The sequence below is a fragment of the Physeter macrocephalus genome, chromosome 13 (assembly GCF_002837175.3).
Source record: "Physeter macrocephalus isolate SW-GA chromosome 13, ASM283717v5, whole genome shotgun sequence".
In the NCBI taxonomy this organism is placed as follows: domain Eukaryota; kingdom Metazoa; phylum Chordata; class Mammalia; order Artiodactyla; family Physeteridae; genus Physeter; species Physeter macrocephalus.
The window spans coordinates 44,164,553-44,175,808 of NC_041226.1; the positions used below are offsets into that span (position 1 = coordinate 44,164,553).

The 11,256-nt window shown below is 38.2% G+C and overlaps 1 pseudogene; it reads left to right on the plus strand.

Moving 5' to 3' along the window:
- The first annotated feature begins 711 nt into the window (after positions 1-711).
- Positions 712-5,265, plus strand: LOC102995469 (NACHT, LRR and PYD domains-containing protein 12-like; annotated as a pseudogene).
- The last annotated feature ends 5,991 nt before the right edge of the window (positions 5,266-11,256 follow it).

An 11,256-nucleotide genomic window follows, 5' to 3' on the forward strand; every position in this document is an offset into this window, starting at 1 on the left:
TTTGTATTCTTTTTTTTTTTTTTTTTTTTTTTTTTTTTGCAGTACGCGGGCCTCTCACTGTTGTGGCCTCTCCCCGTTGAAGAGCCCAGGCTCTGGACGCGCAGGCTCAGTGGCCGTTGCTCACGGGCCCAGCCGCTCCGCGGCATGTGGGATCCTCCTGGACCGGGGCACGAACCCGTGTCCTCCGCATCGGCAGGCAGACTCTCTACCACTGTGCCACCAGGGAAGTCCTATTCTTAATTCTTGTTCTTAATTCTGATAAGCTGGGGTTTCTATTGTTTTTGTTTTGTTTTGTTTTTCCTGAGCTCTTCTTTTTCTGGCAGTACCTTATCAAATACAACAAACAACAACAAATGTGTTCTATTAATAGTGTTTTCAAACTTCTTGTCCCAGAGTTAAAATTTCATGAGATATATGATATTATAGTATATTGCTAGGGATAGTTTTACTTTTTTCTGCTACTGTATAACATTTATCATTATTTTCCAGATTCCAATATTCATATCTTCTGTGCAAACTGATGAACCATGCCCATGGACAAACTGCTTCAGGTACGAATATCTATTTCAATCAGGAGAGAGTTATTCTGTGATGATAATCAGCCTCAAAATCTCAGTGGCATATAGCAGCAAAGATTTATTTCTTGGCCAATACTTATTAATGGTGCAGGGGTTGGGTTCTACTGTAAAAGTCCATCTTCTTCTTGTCACCATGGCCAGCGATTTCCCACATGGTATGACACTAACTAGCTTGGATCCCAGAACAAATTTAAAATGTAGAAAAGAAATAAATTCTTGTTGCTTCAAGGCATGGAGGTTTGGGAAATGTTTGTTAACACATCATCAACTAGACTACTCTTATTATTTTATACAGAGTAAATTTTGAAGTATCTAATTTTTTCTATAGCTGGAAAGGGAAAACATTTTGGTGTCCTTTCATATCTCTTTTCTGCCTCTCTTAATATTGGCAATATCATTTTAGTTTTCTATAAATGTTAAGACTTTGATATTATTATATTTTAAATCACCCCAGCTCCAATTAAAATAAATATTATCTATAATTGTTATTTCTCATAGGCAATCGCTATATAATCGCGTCCATCTTCAAGCACAGATAGAAACACATTCATAGGCAGAATTCCTAACCATACATTCTACACTGACAGTGCTAGTTATAGTATCACTATAAATTTCTATTTTAACTCTATTTTCTTGGATTAATCTTTTATGGTTATGTAACTATAAAAATGTTTAAAGTAGGTCAGAGAGAATCATTACGATGCTCGTGTAGGCATAAGCTCAGTCTTACAGAGAGCAGAGCTGGGTCTTACTCCTTTGCTGGCTTTCTGGCTACTCTATTTTCGTCCAACAGTCTCCATGGATCACTCATGGAATAAAGAACCAGCTACTAGTGAAAAGCAATAGAAGTATTAAAACCGTTATTAGAGTTAACCTCAGGATCTTACCAGAAATTGAAAAAAAATACTATAGAAATAAATAGCAAATAAATATTAGTTTTGAACTTCATTTTATTAAATTAACACTTTCTTCATTCTTAAAATAATCTTGTGTGATAAGGGTAAAAATATGTCCCAGTTTAAATGTAGGTAAACAGAATCTGTAGAGTTTGAGTTTCCTGGTATCAAAATTTATAAAATATGAAGTAAGCACTGTGTCTCATCTCTTCTGACTGCATGTCTTATCCCACATTCTTTTTCACTCCTATCATACCCAATCTTTAAAAGAAACATTATTATTTTTCATTTCAAATAGAAATGTCCTGATAGTTGACCCCAATTTGGACAAACTTTAGTTGTAGAGATAGCTGCTATTCTTGCTTTCATAGGCTTAAATATGACTGCATTACTTCCCTCCACCAGGGAATGTGATGTTAAAATGTATTTTTTATTAATACTGGCATTGGCACCTTGTCTAAACATTGTGGGTAGTAGGATCTTCTCCTTGGATTAATGATACTTGATATACTAGAATAGATTCTACAAAATTTAACAGATAAACATGCTTAAATGAAAACAGTATTGTCCTCCACTTATGTTACACATACCCAATAAATAAAATGAAAGCAATAGAGAAGAGTAGTTGTATATTTTCATAAAATACACCTCTGTAAGTCAGAATTTGTCAGAGAAACAGAAGCAATTTGGGCTTATGTATATTATATGTTAGTGAAATACAAAGATATATATAAAGAGATTTACTATATATAAATTATTATATATTAAATATAAAGATATTTATTATAAGGAATTGGCTCATGTGATTGTGGGGACTAGGAAGTCTGAAATCTGTAGAGCAGACTGGCTGGAATCTCTAACAGGAGCTGAGGTTGCAATCCTGAGCAAAGTTTTTCTAGGAAACTTGTTTTTGCCATTATGGCCTTCAACTGATTGGATGAGGCTCATCCACATTTTTTAGGGCAATTTCTTTTACTTATTGAACTGCTTGTCAATGTTAGAAACATCTACAAAATACCTTCACAGAAATATCTAGACTTAGTGTTTGATTAAATAATTAGAATAATTATTAATTATTACTTTATTAATTTAATTATTAGAATAATTAAATAATTAGAATCTAGGGCCTATCTATGTTAATACATAAAATCAACCATAACACCAACTATTGTGAATTGCCTTCTATGTCACTTTATCTGCTCTAACAACATTTAATGGTTTATTTAGGGTTAGAAATTAGCAAGTTGAATAATGGTATGAGAGGTAAGGAGCACCACCCAGCCACTGTACACTGTTGTCCTGGAGGGACATGGGCAAATTCATGCTGGTCCAGAGGTGATGCTGGACTGGACCAATGGGAGGCTCTTCCAAGACAAGTTTGATTGTCTTTTCTACATCAACTGAAGGGAGATGAACTAGAGCACCTCAGAGCAGAGCATGCAACACCTTATGTCCAGTTGCCGGCCAGAGCCCAGCGTGCCCTACCGGGAGCTTGTCTGAGTTCCTGAGTGCCTCCTTTTCATCATAAATGGCTTTGAGGAGTTCAAGTCCTCTTTCTACACCCCCAGGGACCCTGGTGCCTCTGCTGGGAGGAAAAACAGCTCACAGAGCTTCTCATTAGCAGTCTGATTCAGAATAACCTGCTGCCTCGGTTGTCTTTGCTCATCATTGCTAGGCCATGGCTTTGGAGAAGCTCCATCACTTGCTCTAGAATCGCAAGCATGTGGAGATCCTGGGCTTCTCTGACACAGAAAGGAAGAAGTACTTCTACACGTATTTCCACAATGTTAAACAGGCTGGTAAACCCTTCAGTTTCGTGAAAAACAACAAGTGCCTTTTCACTCTATGATTTGTCTCCACCATATGTTGGGTCATTTGTACCTGGTTCAAGCAGCAATTAGAAAGTGGCAGGGGGGATTTTGAGACAGACATCCAGGACACCACAGCAGTTTACATGCTCTACCTCTGAGTCTGATGCCAGGGACCTCAGTTCTCCAGCCCTTGCTCTTTGGTGGCATATGGTCTCGGGAATCAGAAAATCCCATTTGAAGAGTAGGACTTCCAGAAGCACGGCTTGATGGGATGGATATCTCTTCCTCCCTCAAGGTGATCATCTTCCATAAGGACATCAACTGTGCAGTGTTCTACAGCTTCATCCACTTGAGTTTCCAGGAGCTCTTTGAGGCCATGTACTATATCCTGGATGTTGAGGAGAGTGGGTCCAGCCCAGAGCCGAATGTGAGGATGCTGTTGGCTGAGTAGCATTTTCAGAAAAGAGCTTCTTGGCACTCCCCATGTGAATGAGGGAATAAGAAGCTACCTTGAGAAAAGTCTTTGCTAGAAGGTCTCCCCTGGCATCAAGGTCAAACTATCGGAGTGAGTCCAAAGCAAAGCTCACAGTGAGAGCTCTACCTGCAGCAGGGTTTCTAGTAGCTCTTTAGCTGCTTTTATGAGATCCAGGAAGATGAATTTACCCAACAGGCCCTGAGTCACTTCCAAGTGGTCATGGTCAGCAATATCACCACCAAGGTTTCCTCCTTTTTGTGTGATGAACTGCAGGAGCATCCCAGTGCTGCACTGGTACAGGGCTGCCTACAGTGTGGATGAAGAAGATGGGTGAGGTGGACTTCAGGGTCCAGATGCTATTGGCATAGTCAGCCGAGAGGAATGTTTTGTCAGACATCTACAGTGAACAGCTTGCTGATGCTCTAAGCTCTAATCTAAATCTGATAGAGCTGGTTTTGTATTGCAATGCCTTGAGAAGCTGGGGGGTGAAACTGCTCTGTCAAAGACTCAGACAACCCAAATGCAAACTGTAGAATTGAAGCTGTAGAGGTGCTGAGTTTCTAGCCCTGCCTATCAGGACCTCACAGCAGTTCTGATATCCAATAAGAATTTTATAAAGATGGACCTAAGGACCAATGACTTGAGGTTGCCAGGCATGGAACTGCTCTGTGAGGGGCTCCAGCATCCCAAATGCAGGCTGCAGATGAATCAGTTGAGGAAGTGTCCTCTGGAGGTTGTGGCTTGACAGGACACTGCCTCCTTGCTCAGCACCAAGTGCACTGGAGGATTTGGGTCTGAGGCTTTTCTGTTAAGCCTGAGGCACCCAGTCATTGGCTGAGGATCTTGCAGTTAAGATTTGCCAAGTCACTGCTGCTGCCTGTGAAGACCTGACTTCCACCCTCAGTGTGAATCAGAGCCTGGCAGAGTTGTATCTAAACTTGAATGACCGGGGGAACCCAAGTGCTGCTGCTGTATGAGGGTTTCAGGCATCCAAGTAAACTCCAGACCCTCTGGTTAGGCATTTGATGGCTCAGTTCTGCAGCTTTGAGTGTCTCTCTGCTGTGCCCTAGGCCAACCACCACCTCTGGGAGTTGGATCTGAGTTTGAATGACCTGGGAAACTGGGGCATATGTGTTCTGTGTGAGGGCCTGTGACATCCCACCTGTGGATTCCAGAAACTATGGCTGGATAGCTGTGGGCTCATAAGCAGAGATTTGAGGTTTCTCTTCTAGCCTGGGGGTTAACCAGACAATGACAGAGTTTATCTGACCAACAACATGCTGGGAAACACAAGTATCAGGCTGCTATGATAGAGCCTGAGTCATCCCAGCTGCAAACTTCAAGTCCTCTGGTTATTTGGAACAAGCCTTAAGAAAATGACCCACGGAAGACTGGCAGCACTTCACCTAACAAAACCTTACTTAGACATTGGCTGCCAAATTGTTCTATCTACTGCTTCTTCTCTTGAAGTAAGGAGGGAAGAAGATCATCCCAGGACCTGCTAATCAACATAATGATAAGGCCTTTTATTTCCTCAAGAGACAAATTTATATGCAGAATAAATCCTTTCTGCTTGAGGTTTATGTAATCATCATGTGACTGAGCTTGGAGTTTTAGTCTGAAGAATGTTGGTGCCATGGAGAGAATTTAGAGAAAGGTCCCAGATGATTCTAGAGCAGAAGCTCACAACTGAGAGTGATTTTGCTCCACCAGGGGACACTTGGCAATGACAGGAGACATTGGGGTGGGGGAAGCTACTGGCATCTAGTGGGTAGAGGCCAGGAATCCTGCAAATATCCTAAAATGCACAAGACAACTCCTACAACAAAGTATTTGGCATACATGTCAATTGTGTCAAAGTTGAAAAACCCTACTCTCAAAGATTAATGGTGCAATAAAGATATTAGAGAGTCTGGAACACTGGTGAACCTCTGAATGCTTGTTATGCCAACAGCCCCAATAACAAACCTTGCAATCTTGTTTTTCACTATGATTCTGTCCCCTGGCTGGAGCCAATTGGACCACGGTTGGACACCTGTCATTGTTAGGCAACTATGGGCCAGCCAATAACTTATACCATGCTTTGGATGAAAACATGAATGAAGTCAACCAGGATTTTACTATCGGGGATTTGAGCTCGGAAACTTCAGACAAACTATTGATTGTTGGGAAACTTCACAAGAATGCCATGAGCATCCCATGCTGAATCCATAGTGAAGATGTCTAGAAAGACCAAAATTTACTGGGAAGTGGAAGAAATTTATAGAGATAAAAAATTTAGTGACCTTGTAACTTATGAAATTTTGAAAAGGAAGTAACTCAGATTCTGAAGACATCATTCCTGTGGATATCAATAAATGTTCCATGATTACTCACATTAAATAAAGTATGTTGATATTGAAACATGTAAATTAGCTATTTGAGTAGGACATTTCTTAGGTTCTTAAAACTTAGTGTATATTTTTTTAGAAGAAACTGAACAGAATCTTCAAAATGCATACATCAAGAAATTTAATTAGCTACAAAGGTGAAAAGCGAGTTTTATATTTACCATTTGTGTGACAGAAGTCACTGGTTTTTGTTTTTGTTTCTTTTTTCACAAGGGAAGTAGATTTCCTTGTTACTGACAGTACAAGAGATTTTTCCATATTTCATTTATATTTTTCCCTTATCTTCATCTGATACATTTTAAAGTTATTTAAAGTGCATCTATAACTTTTGTCCTTTCAAAGGTTTTAATAAAAGTGTGGTGACATATTCTGAGTGTTCAATTCCCTTATAATACACTGAATAATGATTGGTTCTAAGAAGCAATTTGGTTCAAGAAATGGCCAACTATTCAACATTCATAGCACTTTAAATTAGAAAATTTTCAAATTGGATTTGTGCTTTTCTAAATCTAAGTAAAATGTCTGAATCATTTCTTGTAAAATCACTTTATTAGAATTATTTTGTCTTAGAAAAATGATGTAGGCAATGTACCTTGTGCACATTCTGAAAATTACATACTGTCATGTGAAGTACAAATAAAGCTGTATATTTGTATGTACACTTACAATTTTGTAGATGATAGTAATGATTTGAAAATATTAACTTGACTTCAATTTTGGCAAATTCTAATTTTGGCAAACACTAGTCTGGCAAATTATGCTAGCATTTCATCAAAACATTTCCTCCTTCATCCATAGTTATAGCATTATAGCCAAGCACAAGATAGAGCATTCCTTAGCCTCTCTTGCACCGAGATGTGACATTGTGACTAAGTTCTCTCTTATAGAATGGGAACAGAAATGATGTGGGTATTTTTTTTGGTTTTTTTATTTGTTTTATTTTTTTGCGGTACACGGGCCTCTCACTGTTGTGGCCTCTCCCCGTTGCGGAGCACAGGCTCCAGACGCGCAGGTTCAGCGGCCATGGCTCACGGGCCCAGCCGCTCCGCGGCACTTGGGATCCTCCCAGACCGGGGCACGAACCCGCGTCCTCTGCATCGGCAGGCGGACCCTCAACCACTGCGCCACCAGGGAAGCGCAGAAATGATTTATTTTGAACAGAGTATATTTGACTCCTCCACCCTCTCTTTTCCCCTCTCCTGAAAGAAGGCAAACTATAGCAAAGCTTATGAATAAAGGAGACAAAGATGGGAGGATCTGAGTCAGCTGAGAAGAGCTACTTCCTGCCATTGATCACCTTTCCTGTATTGTTAAATGAATGATAAATTAAATTAAGGATGTTTGTGCCATACTTTTATTTTTTGAGTATTTTTATGTAACCTAATTGATTTCCTATATCAATTTCCTGAGGCTGCTGTAACAAATTACCAAAAATGGGGTTGTTTAACATGTCAGAAATATATTCTCTCACAATTCTGCAGACTAGAAGTCCAAAATCAGGTTTTAGCATACTACTTTCCCTCTGGAGACTCTAGAGGAGATTTCTTCCTTGCCTTTTCCAGTTTCTGGTCTTGTGATGCATCACTCCAATTCTGCCTCCACCTTTAACGTGACCTTCTTTTCTTTTTCCCTATCTCACTTTCGTGTGCTTCTTTATAAGGTTTCTTATCATTGAATTTAGGAGAATAATCTCATCTCAAGATCTTAATCTTATTACATCTGCAAAGTACACTTTTTTCTAAATAATATTATTCAGATGTTCTTGGGGTTAAGATGTAGACATTCAATCTACTACAGTAGATTGAATTTAAGAAATATTATGGGATTTTGTATTTTTTTCCACTCTGTAGTTGCACTATCTATACTGTATTGTATAGATCATATACACATTCAGTAAAGAATGCTTAAGTCTTTAAGTGGAGCCTTTCACAATTTTGTGTATCAGTTACAATCAGTTACATTAAAGTAAGATTTATCTGTAATGAATGAAATTAGAAAAATAGCAAATAAAAAAAGTAAATAATTGAATTATAAGTCTGTTTTTTACTTTCTTTTCTTTCTAGGAATGAGAGATTTACATAAAAAGATTAAAATGCCAACAATTCCACTGCAGAAGTGGATCACTATAACATGATGTTAGAATGGAACTCTTTGTACCTCAGTTTCAGCTGAAGCATAAATACAATAAGAACCAAGAATTCTTGAGACAGAAAATGAAAAATTTTTAAAGGAGGGAAATCGCTATAGAGGATTTAATTTGAAAAAAATCTTTGTGTCTTTCTCCAGAATAAGAACAGGAGATAGGGATGAAAGAATGCAATTTCTAATTCAACTATAATGAATAGGCTTTAACAGAGCAATTCAGAGCATGTGCTATGTGCTCTGGAAATTGAAGGACAAGAAGGACTATTTCCTGACCCATGCTTGGGAAAGATCAAATTACCTGTAGGGTAGCAGGGTAAATGCCGCATCTGCCAAATAACTGTTCTTCCTTCTGGGAGTGATTAATAAGTGCATGAATCCCAGTGAGCTCTTGCAGTAGTGTCAGCCTGACCTCATTTTAGAACGGAGTCTGCCCAAGAGGGAAGTCTGACATAGTAAAGAATCCCAGCAGTAAGAGAGTTACTGAGGAGTGAGCTGCAGAGGAAGCAGAGGCACAGCCCACACAATCAGAAGGGTCTGTAGGGGTCAGACTCTGAAGAACCCACAAAAACATCCACAGGGCAAAGTCATTCTTAAACATCTGCCACATCTAGAGTGCATCAAGCTTCTTACAGCATTTCAAGTAGATTAAGAATTGCCTGTGTGTCAATCTAACTTCTCATCCTCCTGCTCTGAGAAAGGGGATGGGACCTGTGAATGTGAAAGAAAAGCAAAGGTCCATGGCCCTTCCCAGGAAGGAGGTGGCAACCCTACAATAAGCACCAACTGGGAAAAGAGGGTGGGGTGGGGGATTTACTGCAAATGAATACAGTTTTCTTTTAAAAAATGTATTTATAATGCAAGAATTTGTTCATGCACATTTGATAATCAGGTGAATAAAACCACAAAAATGGAAATCATGTTAGCTGTTAATTTTTTCTAAGCTACCAAGCAACACTAGATGTAGGGAAGTGAATACTTCCTAGTCCTTCTCTTGCCCTTTCACTGACTTATCTGTAACCATCCACTCCAACAGTGAGAAAATCTAGCTTCCACCTTCCACCATGAATTTACTTAGGTGTTTAAATCCAGTATGATGTATAGTCATTTCAGAATGGTTAATTCATAGCCCCAGGGAAAACACCTTTCTCAACCAGACTGCAGTACTGGTGTGGAGTTCCCTTTGCTTTTGTTTTTTTTATACTCCACTCAATTCCAAAGTTAATTAAGTTGGCTCCTTTTTATCTAACCCTATTTGGTGAGATTGTTTCATACATTTATAAGGCAGTTAGGTTTTTCTTTTTGGTCACATTCTTTATTCCCTTCTGGAATCCTCTGACTTCCTTAATTAAAAAAAAATACACACATTAAAGTCCATTCTTTGTGCTTTAAATTTCTGTAGATGGGTTAGGGTCATGTATATGCAGTTACAATATCATACACAATATCTTAAAATAAAATTCCTTTTCACTGTCTTATAAATAGAATTCCTCTTTGCTTTACCTATTCAATATATTCCTTCCAACTCCTGGCAACCACTGATGTGTTTACTATCCCAACAGCTTTTAATTTTTCCATAATGTCATATAAATGGAATCATACAGTATTCAGCCTTTCAGACTGGTTTCTTTCACTTAGCAGTGAACATTTAAGATTAACCCATATCCTTGTGTGGGTTTATTAAGTTAACCCTTTTTTAATTGCTGAGTAATACTGCACTATAAATACATATGTACTCCTGTTTGGTTTTTGTTGTTGTTTTTTGTTTGTTTTTTAATTTATTCACCTATTGAAGGGCATCTTGGTTTATTCCAACTAGTGATAATTATGATTTAAATTGCTGTAAACTTTCAGATTTTTGTGTGGACATACATTTTCAAATCAGTTGGATAAATATCTACAAGCATGATTGCTGGATCGCACGTAAAGACAAAATTTAGCCTTCTAAGAAACTGCCAAACTGTCTTCCAAAGTGGGCGAACAACTTTGCGTTCCCAGTGAATGAGAGTTTCTGTTACTTCACATTCATGTCAGAAACTAATACTGTCAGATTTAGGAAGTTATCAATTCTAGTTGGTCTATACTAGTATCTCATTGTTTTAATTTGGAATTTAATGACAAAAGATATTGAGCATCTTTTCATATGCTTCTTTGTCATCTGTATATTTGACATCTTGGTGAGCTTTTTTTTCAGCTGATTTGCCCATTTTTAACTAGAATTTTAAATTTCTTATTGTGGAATTTTAAGAATTATTTTTGTATTTTGAATAGGTGCCTGTATTAGAGTTTTTCAGAGAAATAGAGCTGTAGAATAAAGGAGAAAATGATAGATAGATAGATAATAGATGGTTGGATAAGTAGCTAGATAGATATAAAGATGTAAAGGAGATTTATTATCAGGAATTGATCTCATGCAATTTTGGAGACTGAGGACTCCTACAATATGCCAAGTTCAAGCTCGATACTCAGGAAAACCGGGAGGTTGTAATTCAATATGAATTTGAAGGTCTGAGAACCAGGGGAGCCACTGGTATGAAACCCACTCCAAAGGACAGAGAAGAAATGAGATGCCTCATCTCAAACACCGAGGCAGAAAAAAACGGATGAATTTCTCCTTCCACATTTTGATCTATTCAGGCCCTCATCTGATTGGATGAGGCCTCACTATGGACGTCAATATACTGAGTCCACCAATTCAAATGACAGTCTCATCTGAAAAACACCCTCACAGACATTCCCAGATATAATGTTTAATCTGAGCACTACTGGGCAGTTGAATTGACACATAAAATTAACCATCACAGTGTTCTTTATCAGATATGTGTTTTACATATATCTTCTCCCAGTTCGTGGCTTGCCTTTTCATTCTCTTAACATTCTCTTTCATAAAGCAGAAACTTTCATTCTTATATAGTCCAATTTATCAATTTTTTAATGTATCATGCTTTTGGTGTCATATTTAAA